The 13,103-nt window shown below is 42.7% G+C and overlaps 1 long non-coding RNA gene across 5 annotated transcripts in view; it reads left to right on the top strand.

The window, feature by feature from the left end:
- The window catches only part of Gm46822, a 48,101-nt gene that overhangs the window by 858 nt on the left and 34,140 nt on the right, over positions 1–13,103 (top strand). For 2 of the 5 annotated variants that reach the window (XR_001783970.1, XR_001783968.2), the window contains exons 1-3: positions 277–778; positions 883–1,016; positions 9,263–9,362. This is a non-coding gene — a long non-coding RNA (predicted gene, 46822). Of the gene's footprint in view, positions 1–276; positions 779–882; positions 1,017–4,922; positions 4,955–9,262; positions 9,363–10,473; positions 11,328–13,103 lie in introns of those variants that run through there. The other 3 variants (XR_001783972.1, XR_001783969.2, XR_001783971.2) reach the window with 3 other exon arrangements.

The following is a 13,103-nucleotide window of genomic DNA, read 5'->3' as shown; positions in this document are numbered from 1 at the left end:
ATGGCCTTACTTAAATATAAACAATTGATTCTTCTGATGAATTTTTTATGGTCATTGTTAGACTTTTGATTATATTCTCTTAAAAGTCCATGTAAATATTTGGTTAAAACTTAGTGGTCGCCGGGTGGTGGTGGCACACGCCTTTAATCCCAGCACTTGGGAGGCAGAGGCAGGTGAATCTGTGAATTCATGGCCAGCCTGGTCTACATAGAGAGTCCCAGGACAGCCAGAGCTAGGTAGAGAGACTCTGTCTCAAAACAAACATACAAAAATATTGTTTATTTGTGTGTATGTGTGTTTTCTTCCATGAGTTTATGGGCACCGTTCAGGGCCCCTGGAGGCCACAGGACATCAGATCTGCCGTTGGGTAGGTAGTTGTGATGAGTTACTAAGAGAAGGTATGGTGAGTCCTTAGTTCAGTACTTGGCTTATAATAAATGTTCAGTAAGTGAGAACTACTATTTATGGTGCTGGGGTCGAAGGCTTACACATGCGTTCTGACAGTGGGCATCCCTAGCCCTCAAAATTGTTGTTGTATTCTACTCTCTCCTGTTATAACCTGACTATCACAGGCTGGCACACTCAGGAGTGCACGGAGGACTTCACGTTGTTTCTGAGATGTACATTTGTAGACCCTTTGAGACCACACGTGGTAGCACGCGCCTACAATTCCTCCACTCGGCAGGCTGAGGCAGGATCCTCGGAGGGAGGATCAGGAACCCAGTGTTAGCCTGGGCTGTGGAATGCAAATACCTACTTTAAAACAACCAACGGACAGGTGGGCGGAGGAACCTAAGCGCTGTATTTTAAACTCTTTACTGGTTCATATTACAGGTGATTTAAATTCTTTAATGTGTCTGTGCATGATTTATATGCTTTCAGTGCCTTGCATATTTTACTTAATAATACTGTTGCTGTAACTCCATGGTTTCTTGGTGAAGAGAAAAGTAATCTACATTTCCTTTGGCTGCAGAAGAAAGGGATACAAGCCAGAAGAACTTGGCTGCAAAGTCATTGTGAGTCTGCTCTTTTGTCTCGGGGAGGGGGGGGGGGGAGGTGCCTTGCTTCCTCCTTGGGTACACTGTAAGCTTTGTTTTCAGGAGCCTTAACCCTCTCCTGGGAAGGACCAACAAACAGAACTAAGGGGTGGCGGGGATACATGGAAAAGTATACGCTCTGAGTCTATTCACACAAACTAATTAATAAACAAAATTAAACTACCCATTAGGAAAGTACAAACATGTAGTAAAACCACAAATGTGCAAAGAAATTATTACCAGGGTGTAAAACAGAAGAATGGGTGGTGGGGGCTCCAGAACAATTGAGACAACCTTTGCTTAGTAGTTATTTGTAACTCAGCCTTACACAATTAATGCACTTTGTCTAGTTGATCTATTGTAATAAAAGTTTTTTTTAAAGAGCTATTTTTTAAAACCTCTTGGTGGCAGTTGGGAGTGACGGGTTTGTAGATGAACTATGATAGTATAAATGTCACAGCACAGGACAGATAGGGCTGCGATTGGAGAAGCAGCCAGCAGCAATGCTATTTATCCCCAGTCTCCAGAACAGGACGCAGAGCATGCTGGGTAGAGGTGAGAGGCCAGAGTCAGAAAGACACTCAAGGCACAGCGACTGAAGTCAGCTGAAGGGATAGGAGCGGTCCCTAAGCTAGAATCTGCTCTAAGGAAAAACAACTCTAATTTGACAAAGTGTCCAGGGCACCCCACATGATTTGAAGTGAGGGGGCGGGGGAGAGAGGCTGGGAGAAATGAGTTACCTACGCTCTAACCATCCATGCAGAGAATGTATTTAGGGCATGAGGAAGGATGGGAAAAGTAGATTGTGAATGCTGTGTATGTTACTCCATGTGAGGACACACCAAGGCTTTCAATGTAAGGAGAAAGTGAGAAAAGTATTGAGGTGGATCTTCCATTTCAAAGTCTCTAGTAACGAATATACACAGCATTTGTAATATAAAAAATACCCATTTAAGCCATAATTAAATACTGCCTAAGAATAGAGAAGCACGTATTCACATGGTCAAAGAAATTTACAACAGTAGTTAGATAGTGGTTAGGACAAGGGATTATAGGTTTCTTTCAATTTTACTTATGTTTGAAATTAAAAATGTAATTTTAGTCTGAAAGCACAATGTAGGAATTAATTATAAAATCTTAGGTGTTTAGTTTCTTTGCATGCACTTTTTCTCAATTCTTTTACAAAGAGAACAATTTTATTTAATTTATATTTTGCCGATAAATTGATTGTGTAAGTTTTCCTTTGCAGATATTTTACCATCTGGAGACCTTCATTGAACTCAATTTAGTGGATATAGAGTTGAACTTTCTTTTCTAACAGTTCCAGAGTGACATGAATATCTGTTGATCCAACAGATACACTTTAATTTCTGGTTAAACTTTACCATAACATTACATATTAATTAAAAATAACAAATTGGTACAACTGGCCATCTGGGAGTTCAAAAACCATACTTGAAAACCTACACTGATCTGGTCAGAGAAATTAAAGCAGAGGATATCTTCCCCCTTGTTCTACAAGATCATAGAACTCCCAGATAACTGTGCAACATCTTTCAAGATGTCCTGTAACTGTGGGAATTTGTCTGTTCTCTTGTTAGGGAGGCTTTGTCTGTACCACTGAGTGGGCTCTACCCAGCATCCAGTCTGCCAGGACATTGGTCAACACAGAGGAAAAATTGCAACGGCCAAGCAAGGCCTTTGGCTTCTCCTCACATACATAGACTAAAGGGAAAAAGAAAAGCTAGATGAGCCAGGAGCTTCTCCCAAGTCACACCTGATAACCAGGTCTTCAACTGCCCTTGGGAGGAAACAAAAAGATTCATTTTAACCACCTAGATGGTCTTAAACATCCAGCAGGAAAACGTATAACGAGAACTAAAATAATCAGCATTCGTTAACAGCTTAATGAACTACAGTCGTCAGACATTGTACATAGCCATAGGATAGATTATTTTGGACAAAATTCTCACCAATGGTTCTCTTCCTGAAAAATATATACACTGCCCAGGTACAGGACAAGACCTTCACTCACTTTACTGCTGTGATGTCTCTCTCTGCAGGGGAAGTGAAAACAGTTCCATATTCTTAAATATTGAGGCCAAATCTTTAAAATTTGTGTTTACCAAGCACAGCACAGTTTCTTTAGACGTGTACTTCTGACAGCTTCTGTGTGTCTTCCTGCACCCGAACCTTTCATGCTTGCTGGTAAAAGGAGACTGCCAAAGCCTATGCTGTCAAACTCAGGTTTGAAAAATTATTCAGGACACCCAAATGGTGTCCCCGGACATTGTGACACAATCCTATTAGAAATACATTTCTCTTTTAGGTTCCTGATTCGCTGCTGCTGCCTGGTTGTGATGTTAACAGCTAGTATCTGGGTTTCTCTTGGGTTTGACCCATCCTGGCCACCTCCGCCGGTGCATCACACCTGGTCCATGGGCTCAGGCATCTATTGCTGGAAATGCACTGACCATGGGACAGTTACCTTATCTGACTTCTTGTACATTTCCAAGCATCTACTCCCTGTGGTGCAGGAGTCTGATGTGACAAACATGTGTCACATGGCACAGTGACTTACACTTTGATCCGACTAACGTGAGTTACATCCATCAAGATTTAAATAAAAAAAATGTATCCTTCTAGAGGGTTCTGGTATGAAGGTTCTGGTACAGTGTCCAGGCAGCCACACAACGAAGTTTCACAATACTAAATAGTACTTGTGTTAGCATCATGCGGAAAAGTCTTCCTCCCTGACTCTCTCTTCCTCACGAGGACACAGTAATAGAAACTCAGTGACTGACTTCTGAACGTAAATTGGCTGGTGAAAGGCTCCTTCAACTCCTGAGCCAGACAAGTGACAACAATGGTGACAGCAAAATCAGCCGTCTTGTTGAAACCTAGCAAAGCCTGCTAAGGATCTTTAGATGGCATTCTCACCTGCTCTCTTTCTCTAATAAGGGCAAAGCTGCCCCAACGATTTTTCTACATTCTCAGTAGAATTACAGTACTACTAACAGTCTTGCTTGTTGTATTCAATTGCATGGCATGCTCCTAAAATACCTGCTTACCACCAGAACGGCTGTTCTGTTCTAAATCTTTGCCATCGCCTAAGCATTATCTTGGCCTCTTAGATTCACCCCTCTCTGAGGCGAACCGACTGCTGCCCCTTCTGCATCAGCCCTATCGTTAGCTCAGAACAGTGGAGTGGCCTGCACCCCCAAATCCCCACGGTACTGTACATCCCAGCTGCAGTTTCCCCTCCCTCCTCCCCTTCCATCCCCCCCACCCAACTTCCAGTCCTTCTTCCTTTCTCTTCAGAAAAGTTGAAGCCTCTCCTGGTTGGCAACCAGCCTTGGCATATCAAGTTGCAGTAAGACTAGGTGCATCTTCTCCTATTGAGGCTAAGCTAGTCAGCCCACTAGGGGAAAGGGGTCCCAAAGGCAGGCAACAGAGTCAGAGACGGTCCAAGCTACACAACTGTTACATCTGTGCAGAGGGCATGGGTCAGAGCTCTCCCCCTGAGTCAACCTACCATATAGGTTCATAGGAACGTCCTAAAAGCAACAAGAAAGTACACATTTACTGGGATTTCAAAGAAACTGGTGAATAACTGACTTGAATAATGTTAATAATTATTTGACAGAAAGCTTCAATTCCAGCCCTTTTACCCATTAATTCATTCATTTATTCACTTTACATCCCGATTGCAGACTCTTTCCTCCTGGCACGCCCCTCACATGACCCTTCCCCAATGCCCCATTCCCTTCATTCTGAGAAGGGGGAGGTCTGCCCTGGTTACCAACTCACCCTGACATCTCAAGCCACTGCAGGACTAGGCACATGAAGTCCCAGTGAGGCCAGACAAGACGGCCCACTTAGGGGAACAGGATCCACAGGCAGGCAACAGAGTCCAGGTAAGCCCCGCTCCATTTGTTAGGGGACCTGTTTGAAGACTAAGCTGCACATCTGCTACATATGTGCATGGGGCCTAGGTCCAGACCATGTATGCTCTTCAGTTGATGGTTCAGTCTCTGGGAGCCCCCAAGGGTTGACTCTGTTGGTCTTCTTGTGGAGTTCTTATCTATTCCAGGTACCTCAATCCTTCCCCCAGCTCTTCCACAAGGCTCAGATCCATCTAATGTTTGCCTGTGAGTCTCTGTATCTTTTCTCATCAGCTACTGGGTAGAGCCTCTCAGAGGACAGTTATGTTAAGCTCCTGTCTGCAAGCATAACAGAGCACCATTAATTAATTAATAGGGATTGATTCTTGCCCATGGGCTCTCAATTTGGGCTAGCCATTGGTAGGCCTTCCCTCAGTCTCTGCTCCATCTTTGTCCCTGCACTTCTTATAGGCAAGACATATTTCGGGTCAAAAGTTTTGTGGATGGGTTTCATCCTTATCCCTAGACTGTGAGTTCAGCCTGGCTACAGGAGATGGCCATTTCCCACTGCTAGGAGTCTCAGTTGGAGTCACCATCATAGACTCTCTGGAGCCTCCCCAACCCCAGGTCTCTGGTTCATAATAACCTTGCCCTCTTCACCAATTTCCATTCACTTGCCCTGCCCTCTCTCCACAGCTCTCTCCCTACACCTGATTCCCCTCCTCCTCATCCCCTCCACCCACCTCCAATGACTGTTTTATTTCCCCTTCTGAGTGAGGTTCAAGCTTCCTCCCTTGGTCCTTCCTACTTATTTAGCTTCTTTGAGTCAGTGGATTGTAGCATGAGTATCCTGTACTTTATGGTTAATATCTACTTATATGTGAGTACATACCATGCATGTCCCTCTGGGTCTGGGTTACCTCACTCAGGATAATATTTTTCTAGTTCCATCCATTTGCCTTGAAATTTCATGATGTTCTTGTTTTTAGTAGCTGTGTCATTTTCCAATATGTAAATGAACCATGATTTTAAAAATTTATTTTTTGGTTGAAGGACATCTGGATTGTAAATAAAACTGCTCTAAACAAAGTTGAGCAAGTGTCCTTGGGTATGGTGGAGCATCTCTTGGGTATATGCCCAGGAGTGGTATAGCTTGAGGTCTTGAGGTAGGGCTATTCCCAATTTTCTGAGAAACTGCAAAATTGATTTCCAGAGTTGTTTTACAAGTTTGCACTCCCACCAGCAATGCAGGAGTTTTCCCCTTGCTCCACATCCTTGCCAGCATGTGGTATCTATTGAGTTTATCTTAGCCATTCTGAAGGGTATAAGTAGACTCTTAGAGTCATTTTGATTAGTAATTCTCTGATGACTAAGGATACTGAACATTTCTTTAAGTGCTTTCGGTGATTAGAGATTCCTCCATTGAGAATTCTCTGTTTAGCTCTGTATACTATGTCTAAATGGGTTATTTGGTTTATTGGTGTCTAATTTCTTGAGTTCTTTATATTGTTGATCTTAATGCCTGAGCTGTTGGTGTCCTGTTCGGGAAGTTGTCTCCTGTGCCAGTGTGTTCAAGGATATTCCCCTACTTTCTCTTCTATTTGATTTAGTGTAAGTGGTTTCACATTGAGGTCTTTGATCCACTTGGACTTGAGTTTTGTGTAAGTTGATGAATATAGATCTATTTGCACTGTTCTATGAAGTGAAAGTTTCTGGTTGTGTCATGTGATGCTTATTCATGTGGTGTTTTGATGAGGCAAGACCTGTGGGAGGACATATGATATTAAAAGAGAGTATAAGTAGGACTCAATAGACAGTGATAGGTTGCTTACATAACTAGCTGTGCAACTGTTCATGAGGACATGGGTCTCCTCAGTGCTGATGGTCGCTATAAGCACAAGGCTTGGCATCTTCGTTGATCTTCATTTTGTTGAGAAAGGCACAGAAGAGAACTCCTGATGTTCCAACTGGTCCTGTTCACTCTGTTGACTCGTGCCAATTTGGCAGAAGCTTAGCAGTTTCTGCTGGATTGTGCCATCATTGCTGATTTGTGTTTGGTGACACTTTTAAACTGGACTGTTGGTATCCTGGCATTACTGAACTGTGCTGCTGGTATCCTGACAAACAGATTAAAATCACCCCAAAGAACTACTAAACCATATCCCCTTGTCCTATTTACCATCTTTTCTCCCCTACCTTTAGACTGTGAGCTAGAAGGGGCAGGGTGTCAAAGTGTTTGAGAACCCTTATTAAAGTAAGTTTTGAAAAATCTAAGCCTATAGGTAGCACGCATCATGGCTTCACCATAATTGGTAATACTGCTTTGAATGTGGTAGAGGAAAGATCAGGTTATGAGGGGTTAGCAAATTGTGTACTGTGTTCTCTAAAAGTACAGATGAGAAAAAAAATGGTTTGTTTGTATATTAACATATTGACTTTGCAGTACGTGGAAGACATTCAAACAGCATATAAATATTTGTCTAAATCTTTGGGAGAAATCTGTCCCATAAATACAGTGCAAGTTTGTGCAAGTCATCTACATAAAAGTGGTGACTAAATGCATTACAAATAGAAGGCAGTTTATAAGATGGTGATGATGGGCTGATATCAGAACCCATAAGGCATACTTTGCCATCTGTTACCTCTCCAACACCATTCTGCAATGAGGAGCATCTATGTTCACCTCCATCTGATGCTCTTCACTCTTCACTCCACAGCTCACTGCTTCACTCCCAGATCCCTCATATCTCGGATCACAAATGACCCTACACTGTAATATTACTGGGTCCAGCATGGCTGCAGAAGGGACAGTGTGACATGGTTCCTGCACCTGTGGCAGAGCCAGCAGGACCTGGGTCTCCTCAGTGCTGATGGTCGCTATAAGCACAAGGCTTGTTTGCATAATAATAATCATATTTTACTTCATGTTCCTCCTTTGGGGGATGTTCTCCCTATCAAGGATAGCAACTCCTTGATCATCAGAGACAGCACGATTCTGGAAAGTGATTACGTGTCTCATGTTCTGCAGCAGTAGTGTCTGTGACCTTCAGGACAGCCCTTAAGGCTACGAGAAAGATCTCTGAAAATATGAGTTCAAGAATATACAAATTAGCATAAGATTATACTGTTCTATAGGATTCCTCAACTATGCAAAATATAAGGATCCAATATGAATTGTATGAGGGGCTTCACGGACCTGAAAGGATAGAGGCAGCTGCACTAATGAGTCAGTTTAGTCAGAAAGATAGTAAGGAAGGAGACAGGATTTGGTCAATAGAGGTAAAAACCTGGTATCAGGAACAAAAGATGAAGGCTTAATGATGCCCCTGCTTTCTGGGCTCACTTAATACTTTCTAATAATAAGCCTTGGAGTTGTTGAGATAAAGAAGAAAAAAAGCAAAGATTAAAAGAATATGTTAAGGGAGCTAAAAATTATAAAAAGTAGCTTCAGTGCTGTTTGCATCAGCACAAACAAAAGCTAGCTAAATTGCAAAAAAAAAAAAATTAGAAAAAGTATTATACTTAAAGCTAATTTTCTCACATAAAAATAGCCTCTGTGTCTAGACTTGGCAACCACAAGTGCTATGCCTAGCAAACCGAATAGGATGTTAAAAAAAAAAACAAAACAAAATGCTGTCTGGTTCATTTGCCTCAAATGTGCTCTGTATCTTTAAGGGTCATGGGTGAAGGTCATAAAATGCTGGTTCATGGAATGATCAGAAGGGAAGCTGGGGTAAATAATTAAACTGATGCACAATTTCTGAGGAAGTAGTTTATGCAAATAAAAGTCTGGGCTTTGGTCTGCCTGGGAGGTCACAGTGCTGTCACCTTGCATCCATCACTGACTGAGTCCTTCTTCCACTGCTCCCAAACACCCTTCCTCAGGACCCTCTAGCAAGATGAGGCTGACACATGCATGATGATATCACAACTATGGAAATTAGTGGTCTGTTTCATTCATAATAATGGCAAATGCATGGCTTCCAGCCAGGACTGGTGGCATGTGCCTATAATGGCAGCCCAGGGATGTGGAGGCAGGAGGATCACAAGTTCAAGGGCAGACTGGCCTACATTACAAGACCATTTCAGAAGATATAGAAAGCTATCCATCCCTTTATATGTGTGCTTTCCTATAAATATAAGTGACACTTGTCAGACTGGATTGAATATAGAAGCTGAAAGCGTAACAAAAAATTATAGTGGGGTGGAAGCCACTACCTTCAGCATATATTGAGACTTTTTCATTTTTTTCCTATTGAGTATAGATGAATTAAGTACATTCTAGTAATGATGAATGTAAGAGTCTTTCTAAACTCATTCCCTCTTCATCTGCTATCCCAGGTGATCAGATGCAAAGCTGCTGTGCTCTGGAAGCCTGGAGCCCCACTGCCATTGAGGAGATGGAAGTGGCCTCACCAAAGCGAAGGAGGTTCGAATAAAGGTAAAAACAAATTCAACATTTCTACTTCAAAACAAAAGCCATTCACTGTATATCCTTTCCAGAATTCCCTATTCAAAATTAAAACTACATATTCTTTTGCCTAGAAAATGTTCAGGAGGATGAATCCATTTTTACACTGCTAAGTAGAACAAGAAAACTTAGTTCGATGTTTTGTTTTGTTTTTAAATTTGGTTACATGCTTGAAATTACTAGGGAGCTTGGGAAATGCTAACTACATCTCATCTCAAATTATGAGTTGATTGGCAAGGCGTGGCACCTATTCCCAGATGATTCTAACTGGCTCCCAGCAAGCTAGAATGCAGTTCATCTGATTTGTGGCTCAAGGTCATTAGATTATTTTCATTATAGTGGTAGGGAGTGTGTATTGTTTACTGGTGGACTACAGAGAGATAGCTATTTCTAAGTTCCCTTACCTATACAATCCATACCCTCTTTTCCTGAACCTTCTGTGGTATCTATTCTCTACTGGGTGAGGAGTATGGCATTTAGCAATCCCCACAGACTACACCCCAACAATGTCACAATTCTTACAAGCAGTTTTAGACTCAAAGACACCCAGCCATTATCTGACAAGCTACAGCCTGACTCTCTCACCTGTGCATTTGATCCAAAATACAGAGCCGGGTAAATTATGGTAAGCAGTGGAGAAGCTGCGTGGGGGTGGTGCTGGTGGCCATCATTAGTCAGGTGATTATGATAGATGAAGGTAGAAAACCTGCCTTCTGTAGATAACAGGACAAAGTCAGCTGGGGTCACTGAATCAGCGAGAAGAATAAACACAGACCAGACTTGTTGGTGCATTTCTAAGGTTTCAATGGCCGTTTGATCATCATGTCACAAGCACAACAGAGTTAGGACTTTCAATGAAGTGGAACTATTAACAAAACTCTAAGTGTCTTTGATAAATAAACTAAAATTTTAGCTAAAATAGGGAGTTAAGGAAGAACACTGTGTTCCCTTACACAAATAACTATTATGGTTGCCGATGGTGAGAGCTGAGTAGGGGTGAGTGTGCTGGGAACCTTCAGAGAGCAGCAGGTCTGAAGCCTTCACAACAGGCTAACCTCTGTCATCTGTGCTCTCCACACAGACTGTGGCCACAGGAATCTGTGGTACCGATATAAAAAGTGTGGACACAGAATACTTTTCTCAGTTTTGCCCCATCATTGTGGGCCATGAAGGTGTTGGGATAGTCGAGAGTGTGGGAGAAGACGTAAGCACGGTAAGAACGGGAAAGAAGCCTTCTTCTCTCTGCCTCTCCCATGGTTCCTTCTCATTTCCTGGCTCTTAGGGTTACTTCAGGTTTTAGACTCACATTCATGGATTCAGAACTGGGGTCCATAGACAGAAGAGAACACCTGGCGTTTGTCTTTCTCAGTTCCATTCAACGCTGAGTATATTTTCTAGCTCCATCCATTTATCTGTAAGTTTCACAAATTCATGTTCTTTGCAGCTGGAAATGATACCGTTGTGTGAATGAATTGTGTTTCGTTATACTTTAGTTGGCTGAAGACCGTTGAGGCAGCTTCTATCCTGTCTCTATTTTCAATAAACCCAATGAATATGGTAGGCAAGTACATGTGGAGTCAAATATTGAGTCCTTTGAGCTTATGCTAAAGAACAGTTTAGCTGGATAATACAGTAGATAAACCTTGGGCTTTTTGAGAATTCCCCATGCTGATTTCCAAGATGGCCTCGAATGCAGAGTGGATTCCAGTCTGCCTTGCCACCAGCAGGAACTGGGGCCTCCCTTTCCCCATGTCTCACCAGCATCTGTTGGCAGTTGGTTTCTTGATCCTAAGCCATAACAACTGGGGCGAGATGAAATCTCAAAGTTGTTTTAACTTGCATTTCCCTCATTTCTAAGGGTGATGAACAACTTTTTATGGCCATTTTCTTGGTCATTTTTACTTCTTCTTTTGACTATTTAGGTCATTAGCTGTACTGGCTAGTTTTGTGTCAACTTGACACAGATGGAGTTATCACAGAGAAAGGAGATTCAGGTGAGGAAATGACTCCATGAGATCCAGCTGTAAGGCATTTTCTCAATTAGTGATCAAGGGGAAAAAGCCCCTTATGGGTGGGACCATCTCTGGGCTGGTAGTCTTGGGTTCTATAAGAGAGCAGGCTGAGCAAGCCAGGGGAAGCAAGCAAGCAAGCAAGCAAGCCAGTAAAGCACATCCCTCCATGGCCTCTGCATCAGCTCCTGCTTTCTGACCTGCTTGAGTTCCAGTCCTGACTTCCTTGGTGATGAACAGCAGTATGGAAGTGTAAGCCAAATAAACCCTTTCCTCCCCAACTTGCTTCTTGGTCATGATGTTTGTGCAGGAATAGAAACCCTGACTAAGGGGCTGGTGAGATGGCTCAGTGGGTAAGAGCACCCGACTGCTCTTCCGAAGGTCCAGAGTTCAAATCCCAGCAACCACATGGTGGCTCACAACCATCCGTAACAAGATCTGACTCCCTCTTCTGGTGTGTCTGAAGACAGCTACAGTGTACTTACATATAATAATAAATAAATCTTTAAAAAAAAAAAAAAAAAAGAAACCCTGACTAAGACATTGTACTGGCTAGTTTTGTGTCAACTTGACACAGCTGGAGTTATCACAGAGAAAGGAGCTTCAGTTGAAGAAATGCCTCCATGAGATCCAACTGTAAGGCATTTTCTCAATTAGTGATCAAGGGGGAAAGGCCCCTTGTGGGTGGGACCATCTCTGGGCTGGTAGTCTTGGTTCTATAAGAAAGCAGGCTGTTGTTTATAATAGCCAGAAGCTGGAAAGAGCCCAGATGCCTCTCAACAGAGGAATGGATACAGAAAATGTGGTACATTTACACAATGGAATACTACTCAGCTATTAAAAAAATGAATTTATGAAATTCCTAGGCAAATGGATGAACCTGGAGGGTATCATCCTGAGTGAAGTAACCCAATCACAAAGGAACTCGCACAATATGTACTCACTGATAAGTGGATATTAGCTCAGAAACTTAGGATACCCAAGATATAAGATACAACTTGCCAAACGCATGAAATTCAAGAAGAACGAAGACCAAAGTGTGGACACTTTACCCTTTCTTAGAAATGGGAACAAAACACCCATAGAAGGAGTTACAGAGACAAAATTTGGAGCTGTGACGAAAGGATGGACCATCTAGTGATTGCCATATGCAGGGATCCATCCCATAATCAGCTTCCAAATGCTGACACCATTGCATACACTAGCAAGATTTTGCTGAAAGGACCCAGCTATAGCTCTCTCTTGTGAGACTATGCCGGGGCCTAGCAAACACAGAAGTGGATGATCACAGTCAGCTATTGGATGGGTCACACGGCCCCTAATGGAGGAGCTAGAGAAATTACCCAAGGAGCTAAAGGGAACTGCAACCCTATAGGTGGAACAACAATATGAACTAACCAGTACCCGGGAGCTCTTGTCTTTAGCTGCATATGTATCAAAAGATGGCCTAGTCGGTCATCACTGCAAAGAGAGGCCTATTGGACTTGCAAACTTTATATGCCCCAGTACAGGGGAATGCCAGGGCCAAAAAGGGGCAGTGGGTGGGTAGGGGATTGGGGGTGGGTGGGTATGGGGGACCTTTGGGATAGCATTGAAAATGTAAACGAGGAAAATACCTAATTAAAAAAAAAAAAAAGAAAAAAGAAAGCAGGCTGAGCAAGCCAGGTGAGGCAAGCCAGTAAAGAACATCCCTGCATGGCCT

Source organism: Mus musculus, chromosome 3 (assembly GCF_000001635.26).
Source record: "Mus musculus strain C57BL/6J chromosome 3, GRCm38.p6 C57BL/6J".
Classification (NCBI taxonomy): Eukaryota; Metazoa; Chordata; class Mammalia; order Rodentia; family Muridae; genus Mus; species Mus musculus.
This window is presented reverse-complemented; position numbering and strand designations above follow the sequence as displayed.